At 31.8% G+C, this 19,714-nt stretch overlaps 2 protein-coding genes across 2 annotated transcripts in view; both read left to right on the plus strand.

The window, feature by feature from the left end:
* LOC125870580 (peptidyl-prolyl cis-trans isomerase FKBP15-1-like) overlaps nt 1–19,714 on the plus strand; it is a 1,082,853-nt gene that overhangs the window by 789,664 nt on the left and 273,475 nt on the right. The gene's annotated exons all lie outside the window — the stretch shown is intronic.
* LOC125870566 (U-box domain-containing protein 9) overlaps nt 1–19,714 on the plus strand; it is an 841,044-nt gene that overhangs the window by 776,416 nt on the left and 44,914 nt on the right. The gene's annotated exons all lie outside the window — the stretch shown is intronic.

The following is a 19,714-nucleotide window of genomic DNA, read 5'->3' on the forward strand; positions in this document are numbered from 1 at the left end:
AGGCCCTAGGCTTGGGTCGTGACAATTTTATCCAAGAAATCGTTTATGTAAAGATTCTTGAGTAGTTTTTGAGTTTTAGCCTCTTTCTTTATGTATGGAGGTTTTTCAGTTCTTGAGGTAAGGGTCTTGCAAATGAGTGGTGTTTCTTGATAGAATTTGAGTGATATTTTGTTAAATTTATATTGGGTTTATGAATCAAAGAGAGTTTGGAAGAAACCAATCGATTCTAGATGAGTTAGGACCCGAAATTAAACAACAAAATTTGTCAAATTTCTAGGTTCAGGCTAGGGCAATGCACCCCCATAGTGCCACGAGGGTTGGCGCCCTGTACCAGCAATGCGCCCCAAAGTACTCCCAGTATTTTCAGGCATGGCGTGATGTGCCACTAATGTGTCAGGGTCGCCAGGTCCATTTATTTTCCGTTCTTCATCCCATATGTGTTCTTTCAAATCATGTCTTCACTCTCTTCTTGATATTAACTCTTAAAGTCTTCATTAATCCTTGAGAGAACCTCCAAATCCTAATCACATTTCTTAATTTACATTACAAATTAAATTAATGTTAAGAAGAAAGTTAAAGAAGTCCCTTCTGAGTCATTTTGAGAAGTCTTTTGCAAACTATGGACTTGAACTGAGTCTTGAGTAAAGGAGTATGAGAATGAGAAGAGTTGTATTCATGAGTAATATATTGTTATTGAGATCCTCGAGTTGAGTTGTTCATGTCTATAATACCGTATGAACTCTATGAATTGAGTATTCTTGAGATGAGTAGTATTATCAGTTATGAGTTCTTGAGTTCTGAGTGTTGAGTTTTCTATATTGTTATTGAGATCCTTGAGTTGAGTCTTTCTTGTCCATAATTCCGCATGAACCCTTTGAATTGAGTATTCTTGAGATGAGTAGTATCATTGAGTTCTAAGTTCTTGAGTTCTAAGTATTGAGTTTTCTTTATGGTTATTGAGATCCTTGAGTTGATTTGTTCATGTCTTTATTTCAGCATGAACTCTAGTTTGAGTTATAAGTCTTGAGAGTCTTTGAAAGTCAATCATTTGTTTTAAAACTGAGTTTTGAGGAAAGTTTAAAGAGACAGTTTTGAGTAAAGTTTAAGGGAACTAAGTATTCCCAAATGTATCATTTTTACATTGAGAGAAGAGAAACTTTGGTTTCTAAAAAGAGTTTATGAGTTCAAAGATATATCATAGCAATCGCCTCTTTTAAGATAATAGTTTGAGCAATTATCTCAAACTAGAGAAAGAGTATGTTTTATATATTTTGAGCATGTGTATATATTATTGGGAGTAGTATTGAGCACCGATATGGGGATGAGTTTAGACAACTCACATTCCTCATAAACCATGTATGTCAACATGGGTACAAGATCATACTTATTAGATGAATCATAAGTGCCTTCGGACAGAGCTTAGTGAATCCACTTAATTGAGGTATTCTATACCCCAGCAAGGTATTGGACAGTTCTGGCAGCCTGGGCAAGACTTCTATCATCAAGTAACTCTTAGTGATGGTTGTCGGTTAGAGAATCTCCCAAATAAGAGTAAAGACTATTTAACTATATTTTTATACATCGTTGAGTTTATATAACCTGTTTTATAATGCTTTAAACATTGCATCTTTTGTCATTACTTTCATATTGGAGTTGAGTTGAGGTGAGTATTGTCTTTCCATATTATCAGTTCAATTAGCTATGTTATAGTTTCCCCTTACATACTCGTACATTCAAAGTACTTACGTCATTCGACCTGCATCCTTTATGATGCAAAAATCTGCATTCAGAATTATCAACAGGCGCTTCATTGAGATCCCTCTACACTGCAGTTAGCTTTGGCGAGACTTCTTATATTCTGGATGATTTCACATTTACTTTCCAATTTGTAGTTTTGAAGTGCCATGGGTCTTGTCCCGACATCCTTCCTTAATAGAAGAGGCTTCGTAGATAGATAGATAGATAGATAGATAGAGTTTAGGAGTTTTTGAGTATTTACATTCTTTGAAATGTTTTACAAACTATAAGTATTTATATTGAGTATTGTTCGGACATTTTGAGTTGAGTATTTGAGTTTAACAGATTTAATTCAGTTTTAAGCCTATTATTGCTTGAGTTAGTTTTCCACTTGTAGTCAGCCATGATGAGCATTAGCTTGGGGACCATCAGTGTTTCTTGAGTGTCATGTCAAGGGTGTAGGCTCGGGTCATGACAAACTTGGTATCAGAGCACAAAGTTCAAGTGTCTTAGGGTGTCTATGAAGCAGTGTCAGTAGGATCTTATTTATGGTTGTGAGGGGCCCACTTCTATAAATGAGGGACTACAGACATTTAAAAAAAGTTTTCCTTCTTTCATACTCTAAATTGTGCAATAGAACTGTTTTTTAGGAACTTATTCATAGTCGCGCGTTTCCCAAAATCCATTCGACTACCCCTCATACTCAAGGTGGTTGAAAAGAAAAGTCAGAACATTATCGATGAGTAACTCTCAGCAAATATCTTGAGAAAGTCATGAGACTGCAAATGGTCTTGAGAGAAACCTGTGAATGAGCTTAAGTGTTTGAATTTTGAAACAAGGCACTATTATTCATATGAATCATGCGTTTAATCTAAATGTGAGATGTATTTCAGACTCTCTTCTCTATGTCTTGTTTCACTGGATACCTTTTACGAGGGGAGCATGTTTTAGAGCTCAGGTAGTATTTTCACCTGAAAAGATAGTATGAGTTATGAGGTTATAAGAAATAGTAGTAAAAGTGCACAACGTTAGAAGGATGCATGCAGAAGTATAGTAATCTATGAAAGGGAGATAATGATCAGGCAAATTATATGGTTGCAGTCATGCACCCAGTGAATTTATTACTGATGAGTTTTCTTTTATCAGTAGACTAAGGAATAATAATTTTGTATAGAATTCATGATAAAAGGTAGAGGAGTAGTTACTAGTTAAGATGAGTTAGAGTATACTTTAACCAGAATGGAGTTAATGTCTATGTGTCATCGTGTTGGGGAAGACTAAATATATGTGTAGAATAAGAGAGAAGAGTATTCATGAGGTGATAGACCCAAGTTAGACTTATGATTTTGAAGGGAATGCGACGGTAAACTATAAGTATGTAGACTAAGATATAAAGATTGACTACTTGTCATGAGGTCTTAGTGAGAGAGTAATTCTTAATTTTATCTAGTAGTTATAAGTTAGTATAGTAAGCGAGCAATCCTATTGATATTTGTGTCTAGTAATAGACCCTAAGCTTGAATTTGAGATGAGTATCGTGATCAAAAGAATAGCAACATGAGGGTGATGATGTTAGTTTTAAGATCAAATCCAGTAGGTTTGACATAGAGTAGGAGAGAAAATTATAATGCTAGTTGCATTGAATGTGAGTGGTACAAGTGTGGGATTCTGAATTTTGATGAGAGTAATAAAGTGTGGCTAAGTCATTAGAGTAACAAGAGTAATAAGAGGTGTAATCGAGATCGTATGTACTCAGACGAGGTTCCAATTAAGTTATAGTTTTCATGTGTGCCTAGTTAGTATGTTTCAGTTTTTAATACGGGATAGGTTGATATAAGCGTTATTTTTCCTTAAGGGTTAAAGGAAGCGACCTTATAAGCCAATGGAAGAGGCTAAGAGAAGCATCTTAGAGAGAAGTCCTAGAAGAAATCTTAGTACCGGCACATGGAGATTTCAGTAGATAGGAGATAAGCCTCTCCCAAGTATTAAAGTGAAGTGAATGTAGACCAGTTTATAGATAATTGAATTGAACCATAGCTTTAAAGTGTCATTTTTAAACCTAAGGGGGAGATGACAAGATGAGAACCAATTCAAGTGTTAAGAATCACAAAATGAGGTGTTTAGAAAGAATTATAGTGTTATATCAATCCATTCATAATCTTATGTATTCCTCAAAGTTCACTCATTCCAATATCTTATTGATGTTCTAATATCTGAATTGTGTTCATGACCTATGTTGATACACTTCAGAGAGATTCACATTTATGCTCAGATTCCATAATGAGGGGAAAAGACTTTAGCCCATTGATCTCAATCTTACTCCATAAAGTTATGGATATCAGCCTCATAATATGAACTTATTCATATAAGCACTTATGTCTGATAGTATACCCAGTCTCACAAATTCATGATTTGATATTAATGGCTAGCAAAATAATGGTATGTCATGCATACTCTTATATCAGAACTCTCAAATGACTCGTGCTTATGATCTTTCGCCATAAAGCTCTTTCAGTTATCCTTTTTTAGTTTTGAGAGTATTGTTGTTAATAGTAGTTGTGTGATGATAGAGAAGAGGATTGTTATTTCTTATTGTGATATTGATGGTGTGTTTATTCCATTCAAGGTTACAAAAGTGGAGGAAGGATGAATGAAGTCTTACTATGAGTAATAGATAAATGAGAAGCAATTAGTCGATTCCTGGTAGTAATGTGTGAATTTTCAGTTGGTAGAGATGATGAAAGAGTGAAAAATTCTTAGGAAGTTGGTTAGTAGGAGTCCATGGAGTGGCTAAAGCACTAAGCTTGAATGTGGTGTTGTTAACATATGGACAAATGTGTGATACATTAGGTGGTTCTTGATATGAGCTCAAGGTTGGCTGAATGTAGCAATAAGGAGAAGTATTCTCAGGATGAGATTTCCCTAAAGAGATACAAAGACCAAATCTAGTGGTTTAGATTAGTATAAACATATCATTGTGTAGCACCTTGTGGATAAGAGATTAGGCTTGAAAACTGTAAAAGCAAGCGATTTGAGTTAGATGTTTGTAAGAGTAGTCATATACTCTAATAGGAGTTAGAAGTTACAGCTAATGAGGTGTAGTAATCAGAAAGAAGAGCATAGTTGAGAAGTATTGCTAAGCTTAACAACTACCACTCATATTACTCAAGGCATGGTATTCATATTCTTACTTCATGCCCAGAATTCCTTTTTTTCAGATAAGCTAACTTCAGATAGAGCGTGACTTTGTTCAAAACAATATCATTCTTGACTTATGTACTATAGAGAGTTCCAAACTCTTGGTATGAATCAATTCCGCCTATGTTAGTAGGCAAGTTCAGAAGTCAAAGAGATTGTAGGAGTGTAACACCCCGACTCTTCCAAAACGTCTAAATTAACTCGTACCTTCGTGGAAAGACAAAGAGGGTGAGTAATAAATTAAAAAGGATGTGGTATGTCATATTTTAAGTGTTCAAGGGTTTTATCTCAAGTTTTGAAGTTAAGTAAGTGGCAAAATAAAAGTTGGCGAAAGTTATCGTAAGTTCCTTTTTAAAGATTTCTTTGAAATTTGGGTCAAATGTATTGGATGTTTTCTCCAAATATATAAAGAGTTAGAAGGCCTATTACCCATTAAATCGAAGGCCTACGAGTCTAGTTTGCAACGCACAAAACCCCGTATCAAACGGACATCCGAGTAAAAAGTTATGAGGGTTTTACTAGGGACTGCCAGGGCAGAATCCGGGTCGGGTAAAGAAATATGGTATGTCGTCTATTTAACGTTTTTAGCCAGGGAAACAGTTCATTTCAGTTCCAAAAACCAGAAAAAAAGCTTAGGAGAGGGTTCCTATGGAGTCCTAGCATGATGAAGGTTAGTTTTGACGATTTCTACCACTAAACATTGCCTCCATGCCTAGAAACGTAATCCCTACACGTGGCAATCATTTTTCCCTTCTATTTGCTGCGTTTGGAGCTGGTTTTTGAAGATATAAATTTGTAACTATTGGTGTTTCTTCAAGGTTTTAACTTGGTTAACTAAGGTAATCATCTCGGGACTCTTTTATGATTGTTTTTATGAATTTCTACGGACATTTCGACAAGTTGGGGCAATATGGCAAATCTGCCGATATAAGATTAATTATAAAATGTTTATAGGTGCGTACCAGTTGTGTATATATAGTGTTTGTGAAGCTTAGGACATAAGGAATAACTTTCGTGAAGGAACTACGGTCTTTCGAGCGTTTATTGGAAAGGTATGTTAAGGCTATTCCCTACTTACGACATGTTTCCTTAAAGTTTAGAAGCAATGTATTTGGGTTGTTATCCTTGATTTATTGTTGGCTGCTCGAGTTGATATAATCCTCTCTTGTCGGGATTATTATTCAGTTAGTAGCGTCCCTATGTTGGACACGACTTAAGAGGCTATTTGTATAGGTTGCTTATAACTAAATTGCTCGTTTTTAGCGGTTGGATTGTTATTATTGTCGTTGGGGCTATTGTGGTTAGATGCAGGAATGTGATCTATGCCTAGAAGGGCTATGTTCTGCCTACAGGGCTATATGGATGCCTAACAGGGCTATGAGTTGCCTACAGGGCTATATTGACGCCTAAGAAGGCTATGTTCTTCCTACAGGGCCATGTTGTTGCCTAAAAGGGCTATGAGTTGTCTATAAGCTACGTTGATGCCTAAAGGAGCTATGTGCTACCTAAGGGGCTATATTAATGCCTAAGAGGGCTATGTGACTGCCTACGGGGCTAGGGGACTACTGATAGGGGTATATAGGCTGATTGGCACCTTCCGGGCTTATGGGGGCCTGAGTAGGTAGTCTTGTGTGCTGTTTGTACCTGCCGAGCTTATGGGGGCTTGGTTAGGTTGTTGTGTTATTATTTTTGATAAGTTTAGATTTAGGAGCAGGTTAGTACACTTATCTTAGCCTTGATTTATTTATTAGATTATTCCAGTATATCAGGATACCTCATCATAGTCTATTGCCTTTCATACTCTGTACATTATTTTATACTGACGCCCCATGGCCTTGGGGGCGCTGCATTCATGCATGCAGGTCCTGACAGACGACTGAGTAGACCTCTTCAGCAGCAGGATTGACTTTTATCCGGTTGGCTAGCCTCTTTCCTCCGGAGCTGCCAGAGTTGGGAGGTTTGTTACATTTTGTTGTATATATCTTTATGGGTAGGCTGGGGCCTGTCCCACCAATCTTTACTACTCTTAGAGGCTTGCAGACTAGTATGTGGGGTTTATAGCTACGTTATGGCCATCCTAGCCTATGTTGTTGGTTTGCGGAAGCTTGTGAGCTGTTTGATGTATTGTATTGATATATACCTGCTTTTAGTTTTGGTATAGATATCATGGTGGCCTCGACGGCCCAATTAGGACTTCTGTGCTAGTTCACTATTTATTTATATGATCTCCTGGGAGTAGCTGTTTCTTTTATAGATTGGTTGACATGAGCCTTGCCAGCCGATGGCTTAGTTTTAAGCCAAGATATACTTGTTTGATTTCTTGATGTGTGTGGCTGCCATGCGCTAGTAGCAAATGGTTCAGCAGGGTCGGCTCGGGCCTGAGTTTTGGCATTAGGAGCCAGTTGCGCCTCTCGAGTTTGGGGCGTGACAAGGAGTAACCCATTTCCATTCTCAGTCCAACCGTCATTCGAGGACGAATGATTGCAAGGGGGATATTGTAACACCTCAAAAAAAAAATATGTTAAGACTTGAACCATTATTTGTCTATGAATAAGATTTTACAGAGTGTTTCAAAATTTTCTTGAGTGTTAAGGTGACTAGATGTAACACCTCGAGTTTCAAAAAGAACTAAAGAGAAATTTGTTCAAGTCACTCATTAGTTTTTAGTTTTGGGTCAACTTTAATGAACCATATATTATAGCACATAAAGAGTTAGGTGGTCCATGATCTATCAAATCGAAGGCATTTGAGTCCTCTTTCTAACGCCGCTAAGTTTGCTAAAATCTGAGCTCGGCTGAAAGAGTTATGCTCGTTTGAGTGCAGCCTCTCTAGTTAAGGTATTTCATCCTTTTTAATAAAGGGTATTTTGGTCTTTTCCTTTATCCACTAGGCTTGACCATTTATTCTCACCCAAGTTAGGGTTCAAATCAGAAGCTAAGTTAATTTTAGCATTCCAAAACGTTTAGGGATTTTAGAACGAAGTTTCAAGAGGAGAAGAAGAGGGTTTCAAGCGTTTCTTTCAAGAACTGAGGATTTCGCCAAGAACAATCGTTATTTCCAGGTGTGTGAGGTTTTCCATAGTGATGGACTTGTTCGTCCTCATGCCAAACATGAAATTCTTCTACTAATTCATCCATGAAATCGTTTTTGTAAAGATTCTTGTGTAGGTCTTGAGTTTTAGCCTCTTTCTTTATCTATGGAGGTTTTTGAGTTCTTGTGGTGAGGGTCTTGCGAATGAGTGGTGTTTCTTGATTGTTTCTTGATAGAATTTGACTGATAGTTCGTTAAATTTGAGTGATAGTTCGTTAATTATAATACTCGAATATTAAAATCATTAAAAAGTATACTTTTATTAGAATCAATTTTATTTCCAATATTCCTTTCAAATGTATAAATATATAATATAAATAGAAGAAATCATAACATACATAAAAGTCTTTTTCAAAACTTAAGTTTTCAAATTATAAACCAAAAGTTACATAAAAACATCAACTATATTTTGTTTTAGGTAAATATGTATAAAAATAGCTTGTTACTAGACCTTTGACTATATATTTCTTCACCAAGATACTTGTTTATTTAATTAGTTTTTGCTACTCAAGAAATAAGTGAATGAAAACATGAGATCAAAGTTTTTAAAAAACACATCTTATTGTATCATCCAAAAAAAGAATATAAACGCAAAAAACAACTTCAATCTGTTTATCTACGTATACTCACCAATCTAATATTCTAGATTCATGAAATAAACAGACTAAATAAAAATGTTTTGTGAAATATTGATATTCATTTGGTGAGTAGGCATAAATATAATGGTATTCAAATTTTTTTTAATCAAGTTATAAAGTTTTTTAAGCTTTCAAGACTCATAAATGCACAAATTAATACTAATATGAAAGTTATATGTTCAGTGTATTTGAGAATTTATAGAAAAGGCAAACGGCAAGATATATATGTTTCATTAACGCTTAATTTTTTTTCCAAAGATAATAGAGACGTTGCATATCTTAATGAGGATGGAGCAAGGAAAAAACATTTTAAGTCTTACAAAATATAACTACTCTAACAATCCCTATAATCAATACATAAATACCCCGAGCTAAGAAAACTCATATGCATGAAATTTTGTTTCTTCTTCTTTTTTCTCTCAATTGAATTTTATATCGAAGTATGATTCTTGTAGATATTTAATTAGTTGAAATGTGAGTGTCATATTTTTGTGGTGATTTGTTTTTTTTCTTTTTCTTATGTAATTTTTTTATTTATGATAATTAATTTTCTTGAACGTTTTTAGTCTGTGAAAATGTACTATATTAAATTAAGGAAATTATTTGCAGGCAAATAATAAAAGATTTATAGGTAGATATTTCAATTACTTTTCTCTTGGATATTTTTTGCGATCATATCATCTAACTTTTAAGAATTTAATTATTCATTACAATATTAATCTTGATTGAAATGTTCAATGAATTAATTTGTAAGACTATCATTTCGATTATATGTGAGTGGATTGTATTCGCAAGAACAAAAATGATATTTCAACAAAGGTATTTTAAACAATGATCTAATAATATATAATGAGGGAAAAATATATAACAAAATTTAAATATTACTTCTATAATTATATACTATAAAGCTAAAAATGCATAACAACTTAACTTTCCTTGTGTCACTTCATGATATTTTTGGTTTATACTATAATAAAGCTAAAAATGCATAACAACTGAACTTCCTTTTGTGTCACTACATGGTATTTTGATTTATTTGAAGAATTTTATTCCTTAGAACGACTATGATATACGTCAAGCCTCAATGTTTGAATATTATACAAAGAGATCAATGAATATTGGAATAAAATTAATTTAAAAATAAACATTGTGAATGAAACGTATAAAGAAGACAAAATATATAGAAAGTAATACTTCTCCAATCATATTTGAGATTCTTAAGATAGGCATACAAGTATCATACATTTATTTTGTGAAGGTAAATCCAATTAGATGTAACTTTTCAAGAATGAAAACATGTAGTAAACTAAAACTAAAAAGAGTAATACCATAAGTGAGAAAATAGACAAGAAATGTAGAGAGTCAAGAGAGAGTTTTCTTATTCTTCCAAGTATATTCAAGTTTTTCCCAAATCTTCAAGTGCATAACACAATCTCAAGACCTCTATTTATATTGTTATAAAGAGGCATACAAAAAGATAACAATAAGCATGATATTAATTATTGATAATGTGGGGAATATCAAGGGGTGTAGAAGATAAATGAGGCGATGGTGGAGGTGTAAGTATTTTTGCACATAGTGGTGAAATTACACCTTGAAGTTATGGACAACTACATTAATATAATATATTTACAACAAAATATTAATTATACATAAATAATAACTAAATTAAAAATGCGGAGAAAAAACTATAACATGCCCAAAAAAAGAGAAAAAAGATAAATAGGAATGGAGGTCATAGAGAGGTGGCACATCACCTTGTCTATATCTANTATATATATATATATATATATATATATATATATATATATATATATATATATATTATTTTATAATGACAAATTATTATAAATATCTATTATAAGTTTCTTAATTAAATTTTAGTTTTATTAAATTAAAATATATAAATTCAAATTTTCAATCAATATTATACATAAATAAAAAAATTAAATTAAATATCAATGTTATATTAACATGATGATTAAATAAAATTAAAAATAACAAAAAAATGAATTCAAAATTATTCCACAAATTTAATCACGAAATACAAAAAAAATTAGGAGTGACAATTTGGCGGATTGGATTAAATTTGGGCAGGTCAAAATGGGTCAAGACAATAAACGGGTCAACTCCCAACCAAACCCAATTCAATTTTTTTCGGGCCAAAACGGATTAGTAACGGGTCATAACTCAACCAGCCCAATTTTTACTAAGTTTTAATAGCTTTGTTTGTTATTTTATAAGTTTTTAGTACCTAATAAAAAAATTATTATAATTATATATAACATATAAAATTAAAAAATATTTTGACAAGATTTCTCAAAAAACAATTTGGGTTACATATCAACCCGATTTTTAATGGCCTTGAAATGGGTTGAGCAAACAAATGGGAGAGTCAATAACCAACCCAAACTTAAATGGGTTGGATCGGGTTGGACGGTTAGGTTTGATTTTTCCACCCCTATAAAAAAATTCACCACAAAAATCTATAAAGTCCTAAGTGATTTTTCTAATCCTGCAAAAGTATTGTTGTTACCTTTTTTTTATCCTACAAAATGATACGTAAAATAATGTATAAAATATAAAATAATAATATATAAACATAAAATAAAAATAATGTGAAAATAAAAAGTAATTTTTGTAAATAAAACTTAACCAAACTTATGAGATATGTTAATTAATTAATAAGAGGTATATATATATATATATATATATATATATGGAAGGGATATTTTGATCTTGAAAAAAATAATTTTATGCTTCTGCTTTTTTTAAGAAGCAGACATTTTTACTTATTCTCAACAACACTTTCAGTGGCGTAGCCAGAAATTTTACACAGGGTGTCCAAAAGTTTCATAGCTAATAAAAATAATTTGATGAATGGCACTTAAATTTTGTAAATCAAACTACGTAATATTAATGATTATTTTAAAATAACATTTATTTGATAGGAAGTGAACAGACAAAAAGAAAAAGAGAGAGAGAAAATCCAGTTTAGAGTGAAATCACTTTTATGCTTCAAGATTTCACGAACCTCTGATGACTAACAACGAGATATGAAAAATTAAGAGTAGAATCAAACGAGTTATATTAAAAGAAATTCTATATGGAGCATTTTCACTTCTAGTAGCTTTATGGAATAAATAAATAAATAGGATTTGCTTATTATCTTTAAATTAAATAATTACTTTTAAATAATGAAAAGAAAAAAAATCAAAAGTCAAATAACTTTTTGAATTATTTTTAAATAACAGATTTATTAACTAGGAGGGGAATCGAACTCGCGCACAACAGGTTGCAAAGGGCTTAGCTTGAGTTGAATGACTGAATTCACTAAGCTAAGAAACTTTATTGTTTTTCAAGGGTGTCCAAAATGTGTTATTTAACCATTTAAAGTATCATTTTACATATGAATACGGAGTAATTTTTCGACGAAGGGTGCCCAATTGGACACCCTAAGCTAAGGGTAGCTACGTCCCCTAGCACTGCTTCTACCTTCATTTAAAAGCAATTTTACTAATTTGTCTAACACCTTAATATTTTTTTAAAAAAATATTTTCTTAATCAAAATAAATGTTTTTAACCTCTAAACGCCAATGTGCAACGTACTCTAAATCAATTATCCATTTGAACGGAAGGAAAGTGACAAACACCAATTGTTATACGCATCCATATTAACTCCAAAATCCATAATATATAATACTTAAGGAATTAAATTAAATTTGAATTCAATATAGTGTAGAAATTTGTTTACAACATCAGATAACCTAAAAATAACTCAAATATAACTGTCCATAATATGAGAGTGAAAATAGTAATTTGAAGGAAATATAAGACTATACCTATTACAGTAGGTTAAATAAAATGTTGGCTTTAGTATATTTTACTTCATTAAAATATAAAAATTAAATCAAAACAATAATTTAAAAAGTTTGTTTGGAGTATCAACACCAGATTAAAAAAAAAGGAATTCTATCATAAGAATATTAAAGTAACAAAAGTAGATGATGTGGGGTGGAGAATAAATGATATTCTACAAAGGGGGGCTGTCCTTTTTATGAGTTAATATCATCTGATGACTCAAAGAAAATTTAGTTAGTAAAGTCATGAAATTTATTTTGTATTCATAAACTCATTTAATTTAAGTATTTGTATGAATAAAATTACACAACAAAATTTATCATTAAAAAATTAACTTGACAAAATAAATTATCATTTATGTCATACTAATTCACTTTGAAATTTGTAGATAAAAAAATAGTAATTAAAAGCAAATTAAGCCTTTTGTTTTTCATAACAGAAAGTCAACTATTTTCTTGTTTTAGAGATTTTGATCATTCAGTCTGTTTTTGTAACGTTCATTTTGTGATCATCAATGTTTGAATAAATTAGAAATTTTACGTTTTGAAATATATCTAATTCTATTTAAGTAAATATATCTCGGGGTCGCTTGCATTTGAGGATTATCTAGTAAAGTCATTTCACTTAATTTCGTATAAAAAAAATCATCCAACTTAGATATTTTATCTTATATAATCATTCAATTAAATTTTTATTAAAAAGAAATCTAACATGAAAAAAATAAATTAAAACTCTATTCCGACATAGACCCCAAAAATAGAACAAGATTAAAGAAGACTAGTATTTTGAATTTATTTGAGTGATTTTTATTGATGCAAATGTCTAAGTTGAGTGATTTTATTGATAAAAAATATAGTTTAATGATTTTCTTGATAAATTCTCAAAATTAAGTGACCTTTCGAGATATTAACTTCATTTTTCTAGGTAAAACTTACTAAGTTTTTTGAGTTATTATAATTAATTGTACAGTATTTTATCATCTCAGATAGATTTAGAGCCTGTTTGGCATTGTTGTTGGGAGGGCAGAAGTGCTTTTGTTTTTTAGAAGAAAACACTTATTTTGAGAAATTTAGTGTTTGACAAATTCTTAAAACTGCTTTTAAATGAAAGCAGAAGCAATTTGTCTGCTATTGGGAAGAAGCTAAAATTTTCTGCTTTTTTAAAAAAGTAGAAGCAGAAATAGAAAATAATTTTTTAAGACTAAAATATCTCTTACATATATACATATTTATCAATATATCCCTTATTAATTAATTAACATATCTCATAAGTTTGGTTGATTTTTATTCAAAAATTTTAGTTTTTATGTAATAAATTTTTTATTTTATTTATGTTTTATATTTTTATTTATATATTATATCGTATATGTATATATTAATTTATGTATTATTTTACAGAATTAGAAATAAAAGTAGCAACGATTTTTTTGTAGACTTACAAAATGAGAAAAAGTAACAATTAAAGATTTAGACCCTCCATAAAAAGTAACAAATAACAATTTTTTCTTTTCTTAATTTACATATTATTTTATTTTAATTTAAAATTTTTTAAACTTTAGAGTATTGTAACAAAAAAAAAAAGATAATAGCAAAAATTGAATCCAAAAAAATAGGTAACAAATAACAAAAAGATTCCTCTTTTCAATATTTTTCAACAATATTTATCTATGTACAATATTGATTGAAAATTTGAATCTGTACATTTTAAATTATTAAATTAAAAATGTAATAAAGTTTCTGTATTAGATGTTTAATATAGTTTATCTCTATAAAATAATCTTAATATTAAAAGCACATTGATTCTTGCCCTTTTTCGTAATTTGACTCTCAAAAGCAGTTTTTAAAGAAAATTAATCAAATATAAATTGTTTATCAAAAAAGCACTATTCAAATGAATTTGCCAAACACAAATTGTTTTTTTGAAAAACACTTTTCTGAAAAGCTATTTTAAAAATGCGCTTTTAAAAATAAGCAATTTTTAGCAACAATATCAAACATGCTCTTAGCCTATTTGTGAATTAGTAATTTTCTTTAAGTCTAAAAATCCCTTTTGGAGCTAAAGAGAAAAGAATACTTGTGTTCATGTCCCATTTCTCTAATCATCAACCATTAACTAACCCATTTAAAATATTATCATGAAAACATTTAATTAATTAAATCCTTAAGTACGTATATGATTGTCACAAATGAAACTTCACGTTTACTAATTTTAACAGTTGAATTAATCTATCACCAGTAGTGTAGCCAACCCCTAATATAATTATAATTACCAAACTCATTTTGACTAAATCTCTCCTTCTCTCATTTTACTTTTCCTAAGGGACCATGTTAGCAAACGTAACCCCATTGACAAAAGAAGCTAAAATATTCTCAACTTTATTCACTAAAGTTACATTGTTTATCTCATCAAAAGAGAATTATTTTTAATTTTACCCTATCATTAAATAGTAATTTTTAAATTTATTGAAGTACTAGTAATCAAATTTCAGATTTTTCAAAATATAGTTATAAGTAATCCTTTTATTTTATATTACTTGGCCCCATTATTAACATGACACCTAACACGCCTCTTGAGAATAATTTGAAATGTATTGTATTGACTAAAACTCTAAAAGTAATATCAAGAAAAAATATAATATTCTCTTAATTTGCTAAATGTACAAATAAAATAAAATATTTATTTTTATATAGCGAAATAAAACGAAATAGAGGAAGTATAACATAATAAAATAACTACATAATTAAGGCATACCAAATGCAAATCAAACAAGTAAATTCTACGATGCAATATTCACTTGCACGCGTTTTAATGTAATTATATTAAAAATAAGAAGAGTCGTTGGAGACGTGAAAAAATTTAATTCGAGAAATCAATCTTGCCGCATTTTTCAGTAGAGAGTTTATGGATTGGTTTGGGTCGGAGAAAAAATAGTTTAGTCGCCCTTTTAATAATTAAAGTCAAATTAAATCAAATATAATTCATATTCATTAGTTTGAATTATTTTTTTTTATTTTTAAGAAACATAATGATATTTCTCTCTTTTTTTTCCCCTACAATTAGAAAATAATTTTTCTACTCACAATCCGTTATTAGTCATTTATTGCGGTGGTTATAATTTTCTTGAATTATGGAGAAAATATCTTAAGATCTATAAACTTTAATTTAGTAATAAAGTTGATAAGAAATACAACAAATAGATATAGGTAAATTACATATATTTATTTAAATAAATGAGTTTAGATTCATGACTTTATATATATATATATATATATATATATACTAGGAGTTTTTTATTCGGTTTTTTTTAATAAAATCAAACCAAATAGTGGCGAAAACAGTTTCTATACCTATAGGTAAGAGTAAGATCTGCTACCCTCCAACATCTCACTTTGTGGGACTATACTGGATAATTGAGTATTTTGTTATTGTTGTTGAAATCCAAACCAAAATCAAATAAAAATTTATTTATATAATCGGATTGATTCAATTTTTTATTTGAATACGTTATTAGGAAAATCATGAACACCCTATTCATAAGTAACCGAGCCTACACCCTGGGCGAGACTGTCACTCGAGAACCATTGTTGGCCCCAAGCGAACCCTTGACATGACTTACTACTCAACGGAAGACAATACTCAACAAAGATAAGTTTATGAAATAAACTAAAATGTTATAAAAGAAAACAATCAACTGCCAATAAGGCAACTCAAGTCTTATATTCAAAACAACTGAAATATCAAAACTAATGAACTAATAAATATATGTCTATGAAGCCTCTAATACTAAGAGGGATGTAGGGACAAGACCCCGATCATCCTAACAACTGAAATGATAAAGTAATAATAAACGGATCCTCCGGAAAGCAAGGAGGCTCACCAAATGACTCTGAAATGCTCAACTGGATCAACGAAGCGCTAGATGCTGATCCTAGTTACCTGTATCTGCATCACAAAAGATGTAGGCCAAATGGTGTTAGTACATGGAATGTCCGAGCATACGAGGGGAAAAGTAAACAACACATAGGCTTGAACTTGAATCTGAAAGAAACACTTGCCTCAACTTTACTCAACTTATGGATACTCAGCTCAATGCAGAAATAAACAACAATAAGGATGCAGTTTATATAAAGCATTTAAAACAGTAGATAACATCTCAAAGTATTGGAAAATACAATAATATCTCAGTTGTATATAAGAATACAAAATAAACTCTTTTTGGGAGATTCTCTAACCGACAACCATCACTATGAGCTATGTGATGATACAACGTATTACCCACGCTGCCAAAATTGTCTTATAACTTGCCGGGATATTCAACGTCTCAACTAAGTGGATCCACTAGTCTATGCTAAAAGCATTAAAGAATCATCTAAAAAATATGACCCTTTCTACCCACATTAGCTAGAAGGTTTATGGAGACTTGAGTTATTATGAACTCGTCCCCATATCGGTGCTCAATACTACTCCTAAAATATACTCAGCTCATATGTTTAAAAATATAACTCTTTCTCTGTGGTTTGAGGTTATTACTCAAAATTTATCTCTTAAAAGAGATTGAACTCAAAACTACTCATGAAAACTCATTTGGAAATCGGTGTTTCCTCTCATCTTAAATGTGAATACATTTACTCTTTGGGAATACATAGTCCCCATATAACATTTTAAAGAAATGAACTCGGCTCTACTCTTCCTCAATCTCAATGCTTAAGTCTTAAAACAAGTTTAAAAGATTTATAAAAAACTTCTTAAAATAACTCGAAGAACTCTCAAGACTTGACTCTTAACTCTACCATGAATTTGAATTATGAAATTAAGGTTGTGATTTGTGATAGGAAGGATATCGTGATGATTAGGAGTGTTTTTAGATAGTTAAACAGGAGAAACAATAAAGAAATCATTGTCTGGGAGCAAGTCTGCCATGCGGAGATACATTTTAATATTTGTTCGCGAATTTTTTTTTGAGGCAATGGGGTCCGCGACCTCTCCGCGACGCAGAGAAAAATTATGTGCATAGGGAGGGCAGGTTCACGATGCGGAGTGGAGTGCCAGATTCGCCTGACTTTTTCCTTCTTCATTTTCTAACCCCCAATTCGCCTAAATTCGATTCTTTTCTCAATTCCTCTTTAGATTCAGATACCTAGTACATGTACACAAGAATATACTCATAAACTACTCTAAAATCGACACGATTTCATCAAGAACTCAATAATCTCATCCTAACTCAAGAAAGAAAGCCAATTTCAAGAACACAATTCAAGATCATCAACTTCCAACTTTCAAGAACGAATTTTAAAATAAACATGATTAGCGCGTGGGTGAACGAACCCAATGCTATGAAAGTCTCACATACCTCTTTAGGGATCAACCCTTGGTGAAATCCACCACGAAATCTTATGATCTTGACGAAACCTTGACCTTTTCTCCTCTTTTCTCCACCTTCTCTTCTCTCAAAGCCCTAACGTGATTTTGGAACGCGTAAACTGAACTAACCTAGTTTAGGCCCCAAATAAATTTCGAAAAATGAAATAAATTAATTGGATAATGAAAAGACCAAAATACCCCTGAAAAATCATGTTGACTTTCCTTATCCAGACAGCCCGACTTCAAATGGGCATATCTCCCTCATAAGATTTTGAAAATTAGCAAACTTGATGGCGTTGGAAAGATAATTCAAAGACCTTTCATTTGATATCTTATAGCCCACCTAACTCATCATGTACTGAAAGTTATGATTGCTTGAAGTTGACCCCAAACCCATACATAACATAACTTTGCCAAATTTCAGATTTTCATTCTTTCCAAAAATGGTTCTTTCTAATTCTAGCTCTTTCACATAGCGGGGTATTACAATATCTCCCCCTTGGGAACATTCGTCCTCGAATGAGATTACTCTTAGTTGGCTAAGGGTGTAACATCTAACATTCAACTCGAACACCAAAAAAACAAATCTAACACATTTAGTATATCAATTAAAGAGTACTAAGAATAGAATTACTACCTTGATCTGGAATGTCTCCGAACTCAAAGATATATGGGTATGTCTTATTCATGACCTCCTCAGCATCCCAAGTAGCTTCTTCAACAAACTAATTTCTCCATAGAACTTTGACTGATGGTACTTCCGTGGTTGTCAACTTGTGAACCTAGCGGTCTAGAATCTGAACGGGAATCTCCTCATAAGACAAGATATCCTTAATACCAATATCTTCAGTAGGTATGATAAGTGAAGAATCGCCCATACACTTTTTCAACATAGAAATGTGAAACACTGGATGAACTGTTGCTAACTCTTTTGGTAGCTCTAACTCATAAGCTACATTACCAATCCTCTTGGATATTCTGTAAGGACCAATATATCGGGGACTAAGTTTTCCCTTCTTACCAAATCTCATAATACCCTTCATGGGTGAATCCTTCAAGTATACCCAATCATCTACTGCAAACTCTAAGTCCCTTCTCCTAACATTAGTGTAGGATTTCTAACAACTCTGGGCTGTTTTCAACCATTCTTGAATAACTCTCACTTTCTCCTTAGCTTGATGAACTAAGTCTAGTGCTATCGACCCAACTTCACCAACTTCAAACCATACAATAGGAGATCTGTATCGTATCCCATAAAGATCCTTATACGAAGCCATTTGGATTCTAGAGTGGTAACTATTGTTATAAGCAAACTCAATAAGAAGTAGATGATCATCCCAATTACCCTTGAAATTGATCACACAAGTCCTCAACATATCTTCTAACGTCTGAATGGTGCGCTCTGCTTGACCATCAGTCTGAGGATGAAAAGTAGTACTCAAATTCACCTTTGAACCCAAATCTTTCTAGAAAGACTTCTAGAATTATATAGTAAATTGTGCACCTCTATCTGAAATAATCGACACCAGAACTCCATGAAGTCTAACTACCTCTTGAAGATATAACTTGGCATAATCCTCTACTGAATGGGTAGTCTTTACCGGCAAAAAGTGGGTTGATTTATTCATTTGATCTACAATCACCCAAATGAAATCATGCTGCCTGCGAGACCGTGGTAAACCTGTAATAAAATCCATATTGAACATCTCCCACTTCCATTCTTGAATCTCTAATTCTGAGCCATACCAGCCTTTGGTGCTCTACCTTAACTTGCTGATAATTCGGGCAGTTAGCAACGAATTCTACAATACCCTTCTTCATACTATTCC

The sequence above is a fragment of the Solanum stenotomum genome, chromosome 7 (genome assembly GCF_019186545.1).
Source record: "Solanum stenotomum isolate F172 chromosome 7, ASM1918654v1, whole genome shotgun sequence".
Taxonomy (NCBI): domain Eukaryota; kingdom Viridiplantae; phylum Streptophyta; class Magnoliopsida; order Solanales; family Solanaceae; genus Solanum; species Solanum stenotomum.